Source organism: Rhinopithecus bieti, unplaced genomic scaffold, assembly GCF_001698545.2.
Source record: "Rhinopithecus bieti isolate Rb0 unplaced genomic scaffold, ASM169854v2 scaffold_34373, whole genome shotgun sequence".
NCBI lineage: Eukaryota > Metazoa > Chordata > Mammalia > Primates > Cercopithecidae > Rhinopithecus > Rhinopithecus bieti.
Window position 1 is genome coordinate 329773 of NW_016814854.1, and position 20367 is coordinate 350139.

The window sequence follows — 20367 nt, forward strand, 5'->3', positions numbered from 1 at the left end:
TTTTATATAAATATATATATATTTGCTGGCTGCATGAATGTCTCCTTTTTAGAACTGTCTGTCCATATCTTTGCCCATCTTTTAATTTTTTTTCTTGTAAATTTGTTTAAACTCTTTGTAAACTCTGGATATTAGACCTTTGTCAGTACATTAGACTCATTTTAAATCAATTTATGATTTTGTATATAATATGTTGTTTTTATTTTTCATGACTTTATTTCGGTATAATTTACATGTATCAAGCAATTCATCCACTGTAAGTGTTCAGTTTGAAGGTTTTGAGTCAATACACTCAGATGTTGCAACCATCACCACAGTCCGGCGCTAGGACATTTTCATGTGTCCACAAAGTCCTTCGCTCCCATTTCCAATCTCTGCTGTCTTCTCCTGCCCCAGGAGGTGATCTGCTTTCTCTACATACAATTCAGCTTTTTAAGACATTTCATATATAAATGGAATCATACAATATAGATATCTTTTTGGAATCATACAATATAGATATCTTTTGTGTTTAGCTTCTTTCACTATTAAGTTTCTGAGGTTCATCCTTGGTTCCATGACTCATTAGTTCATTCCCTTTTTTGTTGATTCCCGCTTTATGCTTTGCCTTTACCAGTGGGTGGGTATTTGGTTTGTTTACAGTTTTTGGCTATTATGATTGATGCTGATATTGCCATTTGTAGACAGAATTTTTGTGTACATATATTTTCATTTCTCTTGGTTAGGTACTCCAGTGTAAAATTAGTCGGTCATTGCAAGGGTATACATTCATGTATGTTTAACTTGTGAAAAACCACCAAACTGTTTTTCAAGTGGTTATGCCGTTTTTACATTCTCACCAGCAATGGAGGAGGGTTTCGGTTTCTTCCTGTCCTCCGCAACCTTCGAGTTTTTTCAGTCTTTTTTTTTAATGTAACTATTCTAGTGAGTGTGACATGTGATCTCATTGTGATTTTACTAATATTTCATGTCTTTAATGGATAAAAAAAGAGCATCTTTTTATGTGTTTACTAAACATTCATGTCTTCTTTGGTGAGGTACCTTTAAATCTTTAGTCCATTAAAAAAAATTTGGTCAGTTTATCTTATTGTGACTTCAAAGGATTTTAGTATATGCTGTATACTGTATCTTCATCAATTATATGATTTGCACATATTTTCTTCCATTCTGTGGATGGTCTTTCAATTTGATGACATTCCATTTTTCATTGTTTGAAATGGGTTGTGCTTTTGTTGTCCTATTTAAGGAATCTTTCTGTAACTTAAGTTCATAAGAATTTATCCTATTCCTTCTTCTAGAAGTTCTGTTTTAATTTTTACAATTCAGGCTATAATCCATTTTGAGTTATTATTTTTGTATGTTGAGAGATACAGGTTTACCCTTATTTATTTGTTTTCACATATGGACATCTAGCTGTACCAGCACCATGTATTAAAAAGACTATTATTTTAATTGCAGTGGCATATTTGTCAAAAATTAAATTACTATGAATGGGAGTTTATTCTGGATTCTATTCTGTTCCATTACCTATATGTGTGTCTTTATGCCACTGTTGGCTACCATATAGCTTTATAGCATGCTTTGAGATTAGATAAGTTTAAGTCCTGCAGCTTCATACTTTTTCATAGTTGTTTCAGTTGTATTGGTATTTTATACTTTCATATATATTTTAGGACCAATTTCTAGAAAAAGATTACGATGGCATTTAGGTAGATCAATGTAGGGAGAATTGACGTCTTAGTAATATTGAATCTTTCAATCAACTGAATCTTCGTTCCAATAAACAAGTCTTCTTTAATTTCCCTCAACAGTGTTTTGTAGTTTTGAGTGCACATGTTTTATTCCTGCCTCTGCTTCCCAAAGTGCTGGGATTACAGGCGTGAGCCCCCGCGCCCGGCTGCATTTCTTATATACTGGCAACAAACTGTCCCAAAATAAATTCCATTCAGTCAAAAGAGTAACAACAAGAATAAAGCTTAAGAATAAATTTAATGGCCAGGTGTGGTGGCTTATGCCTGTCATTCCAGCACTTTGGGAGGTCGACGTGGATGGGTCACCTGAGGTCAGGAGTTCGAGACCAGCCTGACCAACATAGTGCAATCCCATCTCTACTAAAAATACAAAATTAGCCAGGCATGGTGGTGCATGCCTGTAATTCCAGCTACTTGGGAGGCTGAGGCAGGGTGACAGAGCAAGATTCTGTCTCAAAAAAAAAAAAAAAAGAAAGAAATGCAGTTGATTGTGGGTCTTATCATAAACCTTTCCAAACCTTTTTTTATTAATTATTTGGGTTTCTTGTAGAGTCCTTAGAATTTTGACAAGCAAGATCATGTTACCTGCATATAAGGATAATTTTAACTTCTTTTTCAATCTATCTGTCTTTATATTTGTTGCACTGAGTAGACATCAGATATCCTTGTCTTCTTCAGATCTTAGGTGGGGAAAGCATTCAGTCTTTCACCATTAGTATGACAGATTAGTTGTAGGCAATTATCTTAGAAAGGAAAGATTGTTTTAACACTGAAACAATTAATAAAATGTATATTATTAATAGAATAAAGGACCAAAACCCACATAAAAGAGTAAAACTCACATGATTATCTCGATAGATACAGAAAAATCATTTGACAGGATCCAACACATCAGTGATAAAAGCAAACAAACAAAACTCAAAAACTACACATATGGAGGAGGGAATAACCGCTGTATTATAGTATAGCGGTATAATAATTAATAGTGGAAGATGGATTTTTTTCCTCCATAAAATGGGGACAAAGCATGAATGTTTGCCATCATCGCTTCTATTCAACACTGGACTGGAAGTTCTAGCCATATTTATTCTCATTGTAATTTTTATGCAGCCTATTTTGGAACATGTGGAAATATTAAGGGAAAATAACCCCAACTCCTTTTCCTACCATCTAGAATTATCACTGTTAACATTGTGTTCTCTGTCCCTTCAGTATGGTGTGTGTATGTGTGTGTGGGGCAACACATTAAAAAACAAATTTGAGATCGTACTTTATGCTCATATCTCTGACCTAATTTGTTACCGTTTTTCTCCTTGCTCATTACTACCTACTTTGGTCATCTCTCAGTTCCTTGAGCAGGCACGTCCTTTGCATACACTATTGCTTTTATTGGAAATTCTCTTCACTTTATTCTTTGTATGACTAGGACCTTCTCAGCTTAAATGTCATTTTCTCAGAGAAGCTTTTGCTTTTCCTTATCACTTTATGTAAAGTAGCTTCCTCTCTACCTCTTGCTTTGTTTGAAATCTTGGATTATTTTATTTTGTTTCCTTCTTGTCTCTTTCCCATGGGAACTGTGTTTGTCTTATTCATGTTGTAATTCCAGCACCTAGCATAGAGTCTAGCTTTCTAATTTGTTTGGCAGTTCGTTCAACTCAGATGAATAGTATCTTGCTTTCTTAGCATTGTATTCTGATAATTTTACCACATTATTAAAAAAATAGATGTGTGTGAAAACATGCATTTTAAAGATTGTATAATATTTCATAATATGATGAAGTTATTTAAAATTTTCTTATTCATTAGACATGCTTCTTTTGTCATGATTCAAAACACATCTGGCATATTCAGTTTCACTGACTTGAACTGAAGGCTAATTTACCTACTTATTAATATAGGAAAACTTTAAGTATTGATGTTAGTTTATTTTGTGTTAACTTTTGTTGGTTTTATTTAAATATTCTTCTAATTTATCTTTTGTGTGGTCATATATTTGTTTCAAAAGGAGGAGTATAATAATGTTTTAGTAGAGACCAACCATTAACATAAACAATTCTAGAATGTGACAAAATATCAAATACAAATTGTGGGCTTGGAATACTTTTAACTTTTTACATGGAAAATGTAGGCTCATTAAGTTGATATGCTAGTACCAAGTGTTTTGTATTACCTGAATTGAGACCATTGTAGATGAACAGTAGTAGAGAAAAATCAGAATTTATGTTCCAGAGAACTGCCAAGGCCCTGTCTTTTTCCAAAATACTAGCATTTGCATTCCACCTCAGCCCCTTATTGGCTTTGTGACTTGGGGTAACTTAAACCCAGCTTCCTCATCTACAAACTGGGGATAATAATAATCACCTTATAGTGTTTTTTAAAGATTATGTCTGTAAAAGGCTTATTGTTATGTTTGAGACATAGTAATTGCTCAGTAAACTATAGTTATCATTACCTGTTAAGTCTCTTAGTTCTGGGAGTGTTGGTAAGAGTAGGAGCTGATAGGATGCCTTATGGTGTCATCAACAGATAATGACCAGTTCATTAATAATGTTCCTCTAAGTGGGCACTGTGGTGCACTTAGCTACTTGGGAGGCTTAGTTGGGAGGATCATTTGAACCCAGGAGTTTGAGACCAGCCTGGGCAACATAGCGAGATCCTCATCTCTAAAAATAAAAATAATAATGATAATAATAATGTTCCTCTAAAGGTATTTTATTTTACTCTTCTCAGGAGTTGGTAGTTTTCTTTATAGAATATGCCAGTTTGTAGGGTTTCATATCTATGAACCTAGACCAAAAAAAGATTTAGCCCACAAGTTCATATTTTAATGAAGTTCCAGTAATCAATTTGGAGATTACTATTTGCAGCATTCTTTTTTCTTTTCTTTCTTTCTTTCTCTCTTTTTCTCTTTCTTTCTTTTTTCTTTCTCTCTTTTCTCTTTCTTTTCTTTTCTTTTCTCTTTTCTCTTTCTTTCTTTCTTTCTCTTTTTCTTTCTTTCTTTCTTTCTTTCTTTCTTTTCTTTTCTTTTCTTTTCTTTTCCTTTTCTTTTCTTTTTCTTTCTCTTTCTCTCTCTTTCTTTTTCTTCCTTTCTTCCTTTCTTTCTCTTTCTGTCTCTTTCTCTCTTTTCTTTTATTTTCTTTTCTTTTCTTTTCTTTTCTTTTCTTTTCTTTTCTTTTCTTTTCTTTTCTTTTCTTTCTCTCTCCTTTCCTTTCTTTCTTTATTTTTTTCCCCCCGAGTCAAGAGTCTCACTCTGTCACCCAGGCTGGAGTGCAGTGGCGCGATCTCTGCTCACTGCAAGCTCCGCTTCCCGGGTTCATGCCATTCTTCTGCCTCAGCCTCCTGAGTAGCTGGTACTACAGGTGTCTGCCACCATGCCCAGCTAATTTTTTTGTATTTTTAGTAGAGATGGGGTTTCACTGTGTTAGCCAGAATGGTCTTGATCTCCTGACCTCGTGATCTGCCCACCTCAGCCTCCCAAAGTGCTGGGATTACAGGTGTGAGCCACCATGCCCGGCCAGCTTTCTTAAATATAGTTATGGTTACTTTATTGTTCCAACTTTAAAATAAAAGATTATAATCTTTTTGTCAAGAAGGAAAAAAGGTAATTGAAAACTGAACAATTAAATTCTACTGGAATTTCAGTGAATTGGTAGATAATGTTGATAACGGGAAGATGGGCGTGCCTTGAGCATTGCTTCAGAGATTGGGGATTGGAGACTTAAGAAATTCCCAAAGTCCCTACCACGTTCTAATAGGAGTACTCATGTAATTGCAAATATGGCTATTGTTAAGTTGATGTGTGATCACATCCTTCTAGGTATATATAATCAGGGCAAGTGATTGTTTCTGACTCTTTGTACAATTCCTATCTGAATTTATAGTCAAAGTTTGATTGAGTCCAAGGTTTATGATTTGGGGCATATGACTTAACCAGCCCTGCTCACTATCTGTTGCTCCTCTGTAAAATGAAGTCTCTGCTGATTTCACTGAGTTGTGAAAATCAAATACAGTCATGTCCATGATAGCATTTTGTAACTGATAAAGCATTACTCACTTAGTGATGCTCCCTTTTATGTGTCAGACCTGGCTGTTTCCCACAGCTATTTGGTAGGGTGCCGCTGGTGGCTGTGTGATAGCTCAGAACGACATCTGTAATGTGTACTGCCTCTTAGGAGTTTTGTACTTGTATTAGGGAGTGGACAATTTTAGTTTTTTCCTATTTGCTCATTTTATTTGTGGTGTTTGTTAGAAAAGTAATATGTACATATTTACTGTAGAGAAATTAGAAAATCCAAAAGAAAAAATAATAATTACCTCTAAATGCAGAAATAATTACTGCATTTACTTTTGTTTAAAACAAAATTCAGTTATGCTGAAATAATGTTTCCTGTTTTATCACTTAATATAGTATATAATTTCATATAATTTAATTTTCTTGTATAATATTTAATGACCACATAATATTCCATGATGTAATATACTGTAGTTTATTTAACTATTTCTAATTTTTTCATTTTGACATTTTATGGCTGTATACAATGCACTGCACAAATATAATAGTATGTATTTTGAACATCCTTACGGCTAAATATTTACACCTATCCTCCATGATTTGTTTTAAATTTAGGATAAATCTTAGACATGGGATTGCTGCATCGAGGGACGTGTAACATGTTAAGACATTTAATTTTTGTTACAGTTTTATCAAGGTATAGTTGATGAATAATAAACTGCACATATTTAAGATACAATCTGACAAGTTTTGACATATGTGTACACCTGTGAAACCATCATCACAATTAAGATAACATTTCTTTGTAATCCCTCCCTTTGGCATCCTTCATCCCCAGGCAACCCCACTGATCTATTTTCTTTCACAATAGATGAATTTGCATTTTCTGGAATTTCACCCAAATGGAATCACACAAAATATGTTTCTTTTTGTCTGGCTTCTTGCACTCAGGGTAATTATTTTGAGATTCATCCATGTTTATTTTCCATATGTGTGTGTGTATTCTGTTTTGATACTGAGCAGTAAAATTATATTGTATGGATATACCATATGATCATTCACCTGTTGATGATGGGCATTCCAGTTGTTTCCAGTTTTTGACTATTAAAATCAATCTGCTGTGGACATGTTGTGTAAATCTTTTTATGGATATAGGGCATTTGATATTTATTACCAATTTTTTTTGCTGCAAAGATTACATACTTGGTATTTGGAAACTGAAAAGTTCCATATAAGAAAATTATAGCTACTCTTTTCGTTTCTTTCTTTTTTTTTTGTTTTTTTTTTTTTTTAAGAAATGCACCTTTAGGAGGATTTATAATTTTTTGTACGTAAATTAATTTAGCACAGCACACTAAGAAATTCAAAATTAACCAACGGTAATAAACACATCCTAGCAACTATAAACCTTTTTCACAGCTTATTTTGTTGAAGCAGCTACTTTTATCGATTATTATCTGGAAAGCAAAGATCTATTGCTTTCTGTTAATGAACCAGCATTCATAAACAATTGATATTTTCTGTCAAATGACTACTTTTGCATCGAACTTGAACAAGAAAAGGTAATGGGCTAAGTTGAACTTCATCAAAAGGTGTTCCAGAATCTGGTTTGGAATAGATGCCAAACTATCTTTTCCCTCTTGTTAAGATGCATACTTGACTGAAGGAGGACAGGGAATCTGAAGACTCTGAATGACATCAGAGCTACTTTTCAACAGCCTTCTCAGTTTTCTTTCTCAGAAAGCAGAGGCTCAGAGCTTGGAGACAGACGGTGAGAATATTTTTTTCCTGAGTTCTTAAGGCTTAATCATTATGACTTTAATATATTTCAGACAATTCTTTCTCAGTTATAAATTAGCTTATAATTCAGAATGTGTATTATGTGCTTCATCTGTGCAAGTTATTTCATCAGGCAATGTGGTTTAAAAAATGAATGAGATACAGTCCTTCCTTTAAGGGACTTATATGGAAAGAATAAATATAGATAAATAATGTAATCAAACAGTAAAAGAGGTTAAATGCCATAAGAGAAATGGAGAAAAATATTCTTGAGAATTCAGTATGTAGATTACTTCTAGAGAGAGGAACTGGGAAGCTTGAAAGAAGAAACAGTATTTTGTTGATAATACTTAATCTGATTGATCAAAAACCAGAGAAAATGGACAGTTAATACAAATCCTAAAATAGCAATCCCTGATTTCAGATAAAAAGTTAATTACCATTTTGAGGAAAGATAGAAAGCATGTTTGATTATTGTGTGTTTATTATAGTAGAGGCCAGTGATTACTTTTGGAATTATGTAAAATTCCTCTTACAAAAGAAAGAGCATTATTAGCATTTCTGAGAAATGATAAAGTAATTGGATTAAATTAACACAAGTAGGTGAGCAGAGCAACAAAAAAGATGATGAGTGGGTGGTTAATTCTACTTGGATTAACATTCCTGTTTTCTAGTATAGCTACAACCTAAATGAATTTGTCATGTCTTAAGCTTGTGGACCTTATGCTGCTTATTTCTGGGAAGGAGAAATCCAGTTGAACTAGATGAAGGCATAATGATTGATTATTGTGCTCATAATCAGTTGTGAATAGTTCAGTTTCATCTAGCTAACTGAAAAACTGGTCAGAGAGAGAGAGCAGATACAGTGTGCTGAAATTCACCATGTTTAGCTGACCACAGTGTTTCCAAAGTGGAACAGCAACTTTGAGCCAAATTTGCTCTTTACCTGTAGGCCTCATATGGTTGTCACAAGGATAATCCTAACTGCTTTTTCTTCACTATTCTGATAATGTTCAGAAAACCTAGTAATGAAGTTATTTTAATCACCCACTTAAATGCTTAGCTTTTCCTGTAATTTCATCAAGAAAATCTTTAAAACATTATTTTTTAAAAGACTGCATAAAATTACTAATAATTATTTGGTTGCAAGTCACTTTTCATATATTCATATATTGTTTCACCTCTAAATTGGAATTTGAAATCAACGGGGCAATTATTTGTAAATACTAAAATTGTTATTCAGATATAATTAGGTGTTAATCACTGGTTGGTAGTCTGAAATCTGCTTTTACATTTGATGAAACAGTTGATATTGAACCCCACTTCTGAACTTCTAATTTTGTTAAAATTAACATTATAATCATGCATATTCCTGTGACCACCCCCCCAAGATATAATTGGTTTGTTGTTGTTCTTAATTTTCAACACCTTTGTTTTACCACGTAACCGGAAGGATAAGCAATGCTCACTGGATCCAGCTAAGAGTTGGATGAGTAAATTATAGGTAGCCGTCTGGTAAATATACACAGCCAATGAGTTCTTAGAAAATTGTCAAATTTAGATTTTTCTTCTAGATTACAAAATAAAGACGGCCAGGCATGGTGACTCATGTCTGTAATCCCCGCACTTTGGGAGGCCAAGGTGGGCAGATCATGAGGTCAGGAGTTCAAGACCAGCCTGACCAATATGGTGAAACCCTGTCTCTACTAAAAATATAAATATTAGCCGGGCATGGTGGCGCGCACCTGTAGTCCCAGTTACTCAGGAGGCTGAGGCAGGGTAATCGCTTAACTCAGCAGTTGGGGTTGCAGTGAGCCAAGATTGTGCCACTGTACTCCAGCCTGGGTGACAGAGAAAGACTCCGTCTCAAAAAAAAAAAGACGTCATAATGTATGGTGAACAACTTTGAAAACTAAAATTTATAAAACAAGTTACTAGTAGTGATTTTCTATATTCCTTTCACATATTTTAAATGTTTTAGATTTTAAAGATGATTATGTCAAATGTGTTTTTTCTAAAATGTGTTATTTTAAATAGGTTTTCCTTTTGAACAAACAGACCATGGTCAGATAAGCTTGGGAGATGTTGGGTCAAAGCATTGAATGTCTTTTCAATAAGCCTTTCATTAACCCAGTGGACTGTGTCTCTAAAAGGAGGATCTGGTATATCTCAGGAGATGAGTATTTGACAAGTTGAGGATTCTAAACTAATGTTTTATTAGGTTTTTACTATAGTTTGTCATACCCTGCAAAACACTCATGTTATATTTTTAAGTATAGTAATTTTTTTTGACTGAAAGCTCAAAGATAATGGTTGGGAGGAAAAGGGATGTAATTAATTGAATTGCAAACTAAATAAGGAATGAAGTATTTAAAAAACCTTTTTTAGTGTCTTAGGCCATGTTTCTCTTGCCCTTTTGTTAGCTCCTTCTTTTGAAAGAGATACAACATCATATGGAGTAACTAACAAAATTAATTCACCCTTTATTATATTTTATAGGACTTTAAATACTTTCTGTGCTGTTTATCTCAGTGTCTAGTATTTATTCGCTAATTTTGATAGAAATTGCTGATACCAAAACAGGAAATATCTTGGGTAGTGTTAACTGAATGACCGCAAATCAATTTACCTTAAACACTTGAATGTACTATTTTCTCTAACGGAATTTTTATTGTTATATGTCGCGATTTTCCACTAGGAAGAGTTCTCTATTGTACTTTTTTTCTAGTTTGATTAAATTTTTGACAACTATTTTAGTAGAATAGATGACTTGAGTTTAAAACTTTCACGTGAGACATAAAGTATGTATATAAAATTGTTTTTAAAAAAGGGCCAGTACTGATGAGTTGGGTTACAAGGTTGGTAAAGTAGGCTAATTGTGTACATGGAATGTCTTTCCAACTTCATAAAATATTCCTCAAAGTCATTTTTTTAAATTTAAGAAATAAGTCTTTGTAAAATGTCTTTAAACTTTCACACCAGATTTTTAGTAGGAACATGATACTGGTGAAATAAAGATCAATTTTTAATGTAGGTAAGTTGTCTTAGGTGGAATTAATTGCCGTAAACCAATTTGTCCTTCTCACTAGTGTTTTCCAGGCCTTGTGGATAACCCTGGTAAGAAAATCTGTATGCTTGGCTCAAATGAATCATTGTTAGTTTCCAGCGTTGCTTCCATCCACTCTTAATTCCCTTTCTTACAGCCAACCATCTTACTTCACAGTCTTACCATTTCTCATCTGGAGCCCTTGTGCTGGCCTCTTCACTGACATCCTTGCTCCAGTCTTTCACAGCCACCAGGTCTTCCTGAAACTCCAGCTTGCTTGTGTTACTTGTCTGATCAAACATCATGTAGCAACTGCAATAAGCATAACAAACATGGAAAAGTAATAGACCTTCCTTAATCCTAGCTTATTGTTACTATGGGAAACATTAATATAATTAACTTTTTTAAAAATTTGATATCTTTAAAGAATTGACTTTTCTTTAAGTCTTTTACTTAGTATCTTAATTGATATAACTTACGTTGTTTGGGGAGAAGGATCCCTACTAGACTAAGCCTCTGTATCAACTCAGATTTTATAAAGTCGCTCTATGTGAAGCCTCCATATCAACTTAGATTTTATAAAATTCCTGTATTCTAAGCCTCCATATCAACTCAGAATTTTTTTTCTCTTCCATGAAAGGTTTCAAGTGACGTAATCAAAATAATTTTAAAAGTGTTGATCAAACTGTCAATACACTTTTTCTCCTCTTACTTTCTCTTCTTCCGGTCTTTTTTCACTGAAATAAACTTGTTGTGAACCTGATAGTCTCCTTGATTCTCTGCTACATTTGCCCTTCAACAGTGTGGCCAGCGGTTTGCATATCTGAAAATTGTTTGATTCTAACATCAGAGCTTATGCATTTTATTTAGATAACTAGAACTTCTTCATTCTGGATTAGAGATATATGAGTAATTTTCACACCTCATTTGCTTCCTTTTTGCATTTATTTATTAAAAAAATGTTCACAGTAAAGTCTATGTAAGCTTCTAGCTCGAAGCTTTGTCTCCTGCTGTTGCTGCCCCTCTCTGCACCCCCTCCCCACCTGCCATCTTGGCCCATCCTCCAAGCTAGTGCTTCTCAAAATATCTGCAGTAAAGGCCAATAATTTGTTTCCATTTTATTTTTTTTGGTAACCCACTTATATTGTCTTTTAAAAAAGCTTCTATGACAGATTAGAAGTTTTTAAAAAGACTACAAAATCTAAGTCCACACCCTTCATCATTAAATTAAATTATCTATAACTTTTATAGAACATGCCATCAAATTATTTTGTCATGTTCTATAAACGTTTGTCATTACTGGCAATTTTTATTCTTGGAGGGGATTACTTAAAGTTTCTAGAACATACGCTGTGCCATTGTGCTTCCTGGACTGGGCTGATGGTCCTCCTACTTTCTAAAGAATACTGAAGTTCTTTTCCTGTTGGGAAAGCCTTGATTGCCCCTAGAGTCAGTTCATATGCAGCCTCTGTGGAGCACCTTCACTAAAAACGGTGTTCCTTGCCTTATAACTCAGTCTTCTCCCAAAAATCATGTCTTTCAGTGCTTTCTCCACTTTGTCCATGCCTTTTTTTTAGTAGTATCTCACTATGTTGTTGATTCTATTTTTTCCTGATGAGATTGTGAGCCTACTAACGGCTGGTTTATCACTTCGTTATCCTTGTAACTTCAGCTCTTAACAACATAGCAGCTTCTTTATAAATATTTGTACATTTGTTACTTCTTGTATGGTAAATTCAGAATAATAGAGACTGCAGAGATTGGAAATTTTTCATATCCTCCTTAGTCTACTCATCTTTTTAGAAAGTTCTTTCTTTTCTTTCCTCATCTTGGTCTTAGGGACATTCTGCACAGAGAACCATATTTATCTGCCGTAATTATAGTGGAAATTCCTGAAATTAGAAAGAAGAGATTATGTTTGACGAAAAGCAGCATTGCATTTTTTAACTATTACTAGCAGCAGCTCTCAAACTTTTTGCTTTCAGGACACTGTTTTTTTTTTTCCCCATACGAGGTCTCGCTGTGTCGCCCAGGCTGGAGTGCTGTGGTGGAATCTCAGCTCACTGCAAGCTCCGCCTCCCGAGTTCACACCATTCTTCTGCCTCATCCTTCCGAGTAGCTGGAACTACAGGCACCCGCCACCACACCTGGCTAATGTTTTGTATTTTTAGTAGCGACGGAGTTTCTCCATATTAGCCAGGATGGTCTTAATCTCCTAACCTCGTGATTCGCCCACCTCAGCCTCCCAAAGTGCTGGGATTATAGGCGTGAGCCAGCGCACTTGGCCTCAGGACACCTTTATATTCTTAAATTATCAGGGACCCAAGAGAGCTTTTATTTGTGAGATTCATATCAACTGATGTTTATCATATTAGAAATTTAAACTGAGAAAAAATTTGAGACAAGAGTTACACAAGGATGCATTCCATGTATATAGCCTCTAGACAACTCTACTGTACACTTATGAAGTAATGATACCAAAAACCAGATAACATTTAGTATTATGAAAGTAGTCTTTACCTCGTGTGCCTCCTGAATGGGTCATGGGGACCCCTGGCATCCTTGGACCACCCTTTGAGAACTGCTGTATTGCAATTAACTTGTCTAATTGTGAACAGAATCTTCTGTTTTTCTATTCCAGTAATGTTAACCTTGCTTTTGTGTTTGTAGATTAATAAGTTTTTTTTTTTAATAACTGCACGGCATATCATATTACCCACTTTTCTATTAATGTCTAGACCTAGAATGTGCTGGAACTTATTGCCAGCGTTGGTTTGGCAGCTATAAGACAGAGATGCTTACTCAAGGAGAAGTCATTTTATTTGTGGATACTCAGTAAGGTCATTCCTAGTTGTGCCCTGTCAATAACCCTGAGTGTCAAGTCCTTTTTATGGTTTGTGTACCTTCTAATACTTCTGTGGTGATTCACCCAACTCCAGAGGTTTCAGAGGTTTGGTCACTTAAAAAAATAATTTCACAAAATAAAGTTGATGTGTTATTTTGCAGGATTGACTAGGCTTCCCCTCAAGTCTTTCCTTCTCTCCTTTGCGTGACCTTCCCCTCCACTTGCCTCAACCTGATCCCTGATGCTGGCGGTCCTTTTCTGAGAGTACAGTCTGCTCTCTGGCAGATATTTACTTGGCCCTGGTGACTCCTGTTCTGTTTTACTCCCTGCCCTCTTACCTTGGCTGACACTCTGTTAAATTCTTTCTGAGGTTTTAGCGGGACAGTCAGTCTCTACAGTATTTGACGACTCTCTTCAAATTACATTGGTACTGGGTCTTCCCTGAGAGTTCTGGGAATGCGTTGTGTACCTTTCAGCTGGATGGGAATACCAAGATGGCTGCTAGTTCCGACACTTGATTTACTGACAGCTTCATTTTCTTTTTACTCATAGTCTTTTTATTATGTGATGATGTCATGCAAACTGGAATTTGGGGACTTGATATCATTATGAGTGATCATCTAAAAACATGAAGCTGATAGAATGTTGGGTAGTTTTTATTTTTTAATTCTGTCTTAAACATAGTCGGGACTCAATAAATGTTTGCTGAGTTAATTTTTTTTTCTCATTAGTGTTGGATAGAACGCTTAGCTCCAAGAACCACATTATAATTTAAGTCGGACATCTCTGTCTTATAGCCAAGGGAAATACGCTCTCACACTGTTCTGAAAAGTTACATGTTACTGTCTTAGTAAGCAAAACCCTTACCTAATACTTAATGAAGCTTGATAGTTGAAATGTACAGAATTCAGATTTCAAACAGGATCTGATTCTGACTCTTTAAAGCACCCCTATAAGAATTACTACTTTTTTGAAACTTTATAGAAATCATTTTTTAGCACAGTGTTTATCAAACCTAGGCTTGAGATATAGTAATTATTTTATCGTTTTATCTTTGATTTAATAAAGTTGCTATGAAATAACATCCTATGTCATAGCACTGTTTATGTTAAACAAATTGCTTCCTAAATAGTCAAAGCGGCCTTCATTGTTTCCAGAGCTGTCTCTTTCTTCAATTCTCCTGCCTTTACCTTATTTTGGCCATGGCAGTGCACTGACTGATCTACAGTTTCTTCTTCCCTCCAAGCTGTCAACAACTCCATAGCTTCTGGTTTTGTTTTTCTAATATGCTTTTCATAATACCATTGCTTGTAAGGAAACCCACCAGATAAAGTCCAGCTTCTTGGCATGGCCTTGATTCAAAGTCCTTGGTCCCAGTTGCATTTCCAGCCTAATCTCCACTCCCATTGGACTACCACGCTTCCTGTGTCACACTCAGCTCTTCTTTGCCTTTGAGTGCTATTTCTGGACCCTAGAATGGCTGCCGTTCTCTTCTGCCTGGCTAGCCCTTACTCATTTTTTAACCATCACTGACCACCACCTGCACGTGCACGTATGAACCAAAAAACCTAGTTACAACCTATCTGTGTTCCCAGAGCACTTTTTAGATATTTCAGTCATTGCATTTAACACAGTATATACTCTCTCTCCTTTGGCACAGAGGCTAAGAAAGAAAATCACCAGCGCTGTGCCCTCTCGGGTCTTATTTACTCATGAGGTATTATTACTCTGTCCTTTTCCTGTCCTATTTAGGAAAACATACCTGAATCCAAGTTGGTGAAAGTGTGGTTATTACCCAAGTTATCTTGAATTTATTTAGTCTGTTTTTTTAAAAGGTAATAATTTGCAACCTCTTAGACCTTATTAAATTCTGTACTTACACGGAATACTTAACACTAAATACTCTTTAGAACTAATCATGACATACCTTATATCTGATGATGACAAACCAGCATGTTATAGATGGAGACACACTGATTTTAGGATATATTGCGATTTAAGCATTACAGCTCTTTGTTCCACAGACTATTTATTTCTTGAGAGCCAGGACTATTTTATTCATCTTTTTCCGTTTGTTGTTCTAGAGTAATGATTTAAAAATTTGCCTACTTTAGCTACTAAGTTGAATTTCGAGTGCATTGCCAGGGAGGAATCAAACACCCTCTACTGGCATTAATACTTTCTCTTTTGGCCTATGCACTGGTAATGCTAAAACATCAAATGTCATGCTGATGTTTTTATAACAAGACCGAGATTACCTTACCTTGTTTTACTTGTGTCACTTTCACTATTCTAATGATTTTTTTCCTGTCTTAAGAATCAATTCATCACGTTGGGAATAAGAAATTTAGTAAACATGCTATAATGTAATTTTCCTTCCCTGTAATCTTAGTAAGCTATATGCAGTATGCATGAAGTTTGTGACTTAACCAACTAAAACCATGTGTTTTTTAAAAAATGAAAATTCTAGAGATAAATATTGATGGAAATATTTTTTAGTCTTAACCTATCACTGTGCTACAAATGTGAAAGATACAAATAGAGCTTTAAGTTTTACATTCGCTACACTGAAATATAGTCAAGAAAGAATTCGACCTGAATTCTTTAATAAGCACAATGGAAGGGTTATTTACTTTTGGGAACTAATAGCTGCCCCATTCTTTGTGATTGTCTGCTTACATAATTTGTTATGAAAGAATGCTTCTAGGTAAACCCTCTCTCCAGAATGCTGGTGGTTTGTTCTCTTCTGCTTGGGAAGGGTTAAGAGGAGACAACATCCTGTCAAAGACCTTGTTTTTAATTTTGCTTCTCACACTGGCACAGATCCTGCTAAGAGCAGCCCAGATTAGTTCGGAAAACCTTTGAAGAGATTTAAGATGTCCTTCAGCCAGTTTGAAGGTTTTTGTCTTGCAAATCCAGTACAAGGGCGCCTGCAGGCATCTCGACCCTTGCTGTGCTGCTGATGCAGCTCAAGGTCACACTAACCCGCCCTGTGACATTCAACAACAACAAAAAAAATTATGCGGTGAAACTGCCTCAGCGTTCAACCAACCAACAACTTGCTTTAGTGAGGAACTGAGGAAGAAGTCTTTTTTACCCACCCTTTTTCTCTTTTGGGGGGCTCTGTGAATTTTTGCTGTAGGAAATAATCCCGGATTTCTGGTGTGTGTGATGACAAGGTCATTTCTTAATTAGAACACATGTAAAGAACAAAGCTAAATGGCTTCAAAACAGCTTTGTAGTTGATGGAGAGGATTTAAATTATTTAAAGAGATAGTCACCCATGTATGATGGAAGCTGAATTCTAAAGGCATTAACTCCTTCATTCCTATCTACTTGTCATTGCTTTGAATTCCGTATGTCTGACTTCAGAGGATTGCATTCTAAACTTCAGAGAATTTATAAATGCCCAGTTTTAAAATGATGAAATATAATTTATAAATCAAATTCTCAGATAAACTTTTAATGGAGATGTTTTCTCCCCATGATATCTGTCTCCTAGAAGCATTATCAAATGGCTTGACTTACGAACTAGGAATTACACACTTTTCCCTCTGGTAACTGTGATTTATTTATAATGTGTTGGAGGTGGGTGAGTAAAGTGCTGCTTTATTGCCTCACCTTCTCTCTTCCTCACTTTTATCCATTTGTGATTTAGAAGTCTAGTTGAGCAATTTCTCCTGCCTCTTTAGAAATAACAGCACGTATCATTCAGGTTTCTCAGCTTTCAAAGAGTTGGTATAGGAAGACCATTTTTTTTTTTTTTCCTATGGAAAAAAAGTAATCTTAGTTAAAAATGAACTTTAAGAAAGTTGTTTCTGAACACGCATGACATTTTAAGGCACAATGAGACCATGTCCATGAACACTCAGTAGCCATATTGGATCTGCTCCCGTTCTTGGGGCTTGTTTCCCCATGTTCCTCCTTCGCTGCCTGCGAATGTTAACTACCAAATAAATTAGTTGGACAAAGTCCAAGTGCATTGGCTTTCTGTGCTTGAGAGCAAATGTGTATCACCTCTGCCGGATTGGAGCAGAACAATCTAAGAGAGTAATTTTGTGGTTGATATTTTCTTTATGTATATTGTGTATAGAAGCACAAGTGGCAGTTATTTTTTTGTCCACAAAATGACATTGTGTACAGAAAGTTACCTTTAACATTATGATATTAGCAAAACAGTTTTCTCAGAATTTATACTCAGTTGCTTTTTGACTGAAGTAGAATCAGGACAAGTACAATATTTTAAGTGTGATGATTTAAACTGATATTTTGGATTTATGGGCCGCACTGAAGAAATTTGTTTGAGGGGGTAACATGATGGACTGTGTAAGAACAAGTTAGAATGAACTAGACTTATTATTCTGAAGGATTTTTCTCCTATTGAGAAACAATTTTTGGGGTCCATGAAAATACATAGTCAGGGTATTTTAAATATTTCAGGTTTACAAGAAGAAAGTATTGGAGGGGAAATCTATATGCAAGGAAATGGTTAGTGTGATTCATAGCATGCTGCCCTTGCCTGGAGTCTGGTGTGCCCTAAATGTCATGTATGACCCAAGCTCACCTGCTAGTAATTTCTAATTTACTGTCCTAATTCATCGATTTGTTATCACTAATTGTTCTTCATTTACTTCTGTGTAGTTTCCAGTACCTAAAGGGTTGAAAGGTTGCTGTAATTGGCACCCGCAGCTGCTCTTTCTTTTGACAGGGGATAATTTTGCAGCCTCTGCTTTGTGTGACAGCTGCCTAATTGGGCATTCTCCCCTTGTAGCAAGCCTGCCTCCTCCAGCCTCCCTGCTGACAAATGGTGGTGGATTATAGATGAGGACACGCTGACCCGTTCGACCTTGCTGAGACAGCGGGGAGGGGCCTCCTGCTACTTGAGGGAAGCGTTAGGTCATTTAGAGGACAAGGTCATGAGCCAGGTGGAGAAATGACATGATATCACATGACAGTAGCCTGATGACATGGTCAGTGTGTCAAGGACAAATGCATCAGTATCGATTAAACGTTATTGCAATATTTTTCATTGAGTCCCTAGTATTTCTTAATTGTTCCTACTGATTTTTTTTTAAGAAATAGAAAAAGTGCAAAAGTAGACACATGTATTTTAGCAGTGTTAGAACAGTTGTTTACATGAAAATAGAATTGGCGTAGGATGCCTCCTAGTAAGTTTCTTCAGTATTTAGAGTGTTTTGTTTGTAATTTTGCTTAGTTTGCAGCCCCTAACTATCAATACTTTTCAAGAGTTGTTTGAAAATTAAGGCAGGCAAATCAAAATGTGGCAATGTATGTTGTTAAAAAATATTTAACAACGTCTGTCATTCCCCTACTCAATGATTGGCATAGCTTTTCATATTTTGAATAAAAGAAAAATAAGCCAAGTGAAAATGTGTAATTGAAAAGAACCCCAGAACTCTAGATTTATAAGATCAGCCATACCACCGTGAGGCCATAATTATGAAGTGTTAAAGGTACTTTTAAATAATTTTGAGACCTGAAAATATTTTCAAATAGCTTGGGATTATTCATAATGTAAATACTTCAAGATACATGAAAATCTGTTGTATGTCTTATTACTGGTAATGCACATGCTTTTCTTGAGAAAGTCGACTTGAGCTATTACAATATATTTTTAAGTGTAAAATCTTCAGAATCCATGCCGAGTCTATTAACCCTATGTTAATACCTGAAATGATAAATTCATGTAAAACGGCACTGGATAGTACAATTAAGAAAAATGCCTAGTTTTAAAAATGGTTAACAGTTGAATACAAAGAGGACTGATCATGGTTCTCATTTCTGGAAAAACGTTGTTGGGCACTTGAATCTAAGTCCTCAGTTCAACAGGAGGTAATTTTATGCCCCTGAGATAAAAAAAAAAAAAATGAGGCATGGTAAAGTGTGATGAATTAGTTCACCGAAGTAGACACATCTGTATTTTCATGGCACGTGTGTGTGTGCGGGCGCGTGTGTGTGTTTCATTTTGACCATGCTGTGCATGTGTTTAGCTGCTCTCAAACCCTGACTCAAGCTTGGTGGAGGTTTAATCCTGTGCCCTTGTACACGTATACTTGATTAGTAGTTGTGGTTATCTCAGCAGAAGACATACCGCCCTCCTCCTTGTATTGGTCGGGACCTGGGCATTGGGGAGTCAAGGCAAAGGAGAAAGAAAAGAGATTTTACATTAGTATTCTATGAAAGCCTTACTGTCTGCAGAACAAATTGATTGCTCCGGTGTACCTGTGCTTGGCACCACTGCTGTGAAAGAAAGGTAGGGCTGTAATCTGTTTTATTGTATTACATATTGTGACACTCCAGGAATATTTAACATGCACTCTTTCTGTGGCACGTGCTGTAAGTCTAAGTAAAGAAAAAGGAAATAAATGAATGGAGAGTATGTGAGAGCAGTGGGCTACAGCTGTGTTTACTTCAGTCTGAGAGAGTTCATTCGAATAAGATAATTTTACTGAAAGCGTCACTGGGAACATAACCTGATTGATAATGAAACCCTGTAAAGTGTTCTGAGGCACTAAATCTGCTTCCCTGTTTGAAACATGTGAGGCAGAGATGAAATTCAAGCTAATGCTGTAAGATTTTAACCATCAGGTGGGAGCAGTTGTGGAGGTGGTTATGGACATAGTTTGGAAAATTATTGTAAATTATTTTAAATTGTGCTTCAGTACATTATATTCTTAAAGGTCCTCCATAACATGTTGCAGAGGACAGGAAAGAGATTTTCATTCAAAAAAGAAAAGAGGCGGAATGGCCACTATACCACTTTCAGCTCTATTAAGGAAATTAAGAAATGTGTTGTTTACCTTATTCTTTTGCTAGCTTGATTTGCGTAAACATTGTATGGTTTATGATGTTGTAGAAAAGGAAATTGCACATTTCTTATAGTTTTTTTTTTTTTTTTTTTTTTTTTTTTTTT

At 35.4% G+C, this 20367-nt stretch overlaps 1 protein-coding gene across 2 annotated transcripts in view; it reads left to right on the forward strand.

Annotated features, from left to right (window-relative positions):
- Window positions 1-20367, forward strand: part of NRIP1 (nuclear receptor interacting protein 1) — a 90458-nt gene that overhangs the window by 29815 nt on the left and 40276 nt on the right. Inside the window, exon 1 of one of the 2 annotated variants that reach the window (XM_017852413.1) lies at window positions 7412-7534. The exons of the other annotated variant lie outside the window; for it this stretch is intronic. The gene's annotated coding sequence lies outside the window, so the exon portion shown is untranslated. Of the gene's footprint in view, window positions 1-7411; window positions 7535-20367 lie in introns of those variants that run through there. 2 annotated transcript variants of the gene reach the window in all.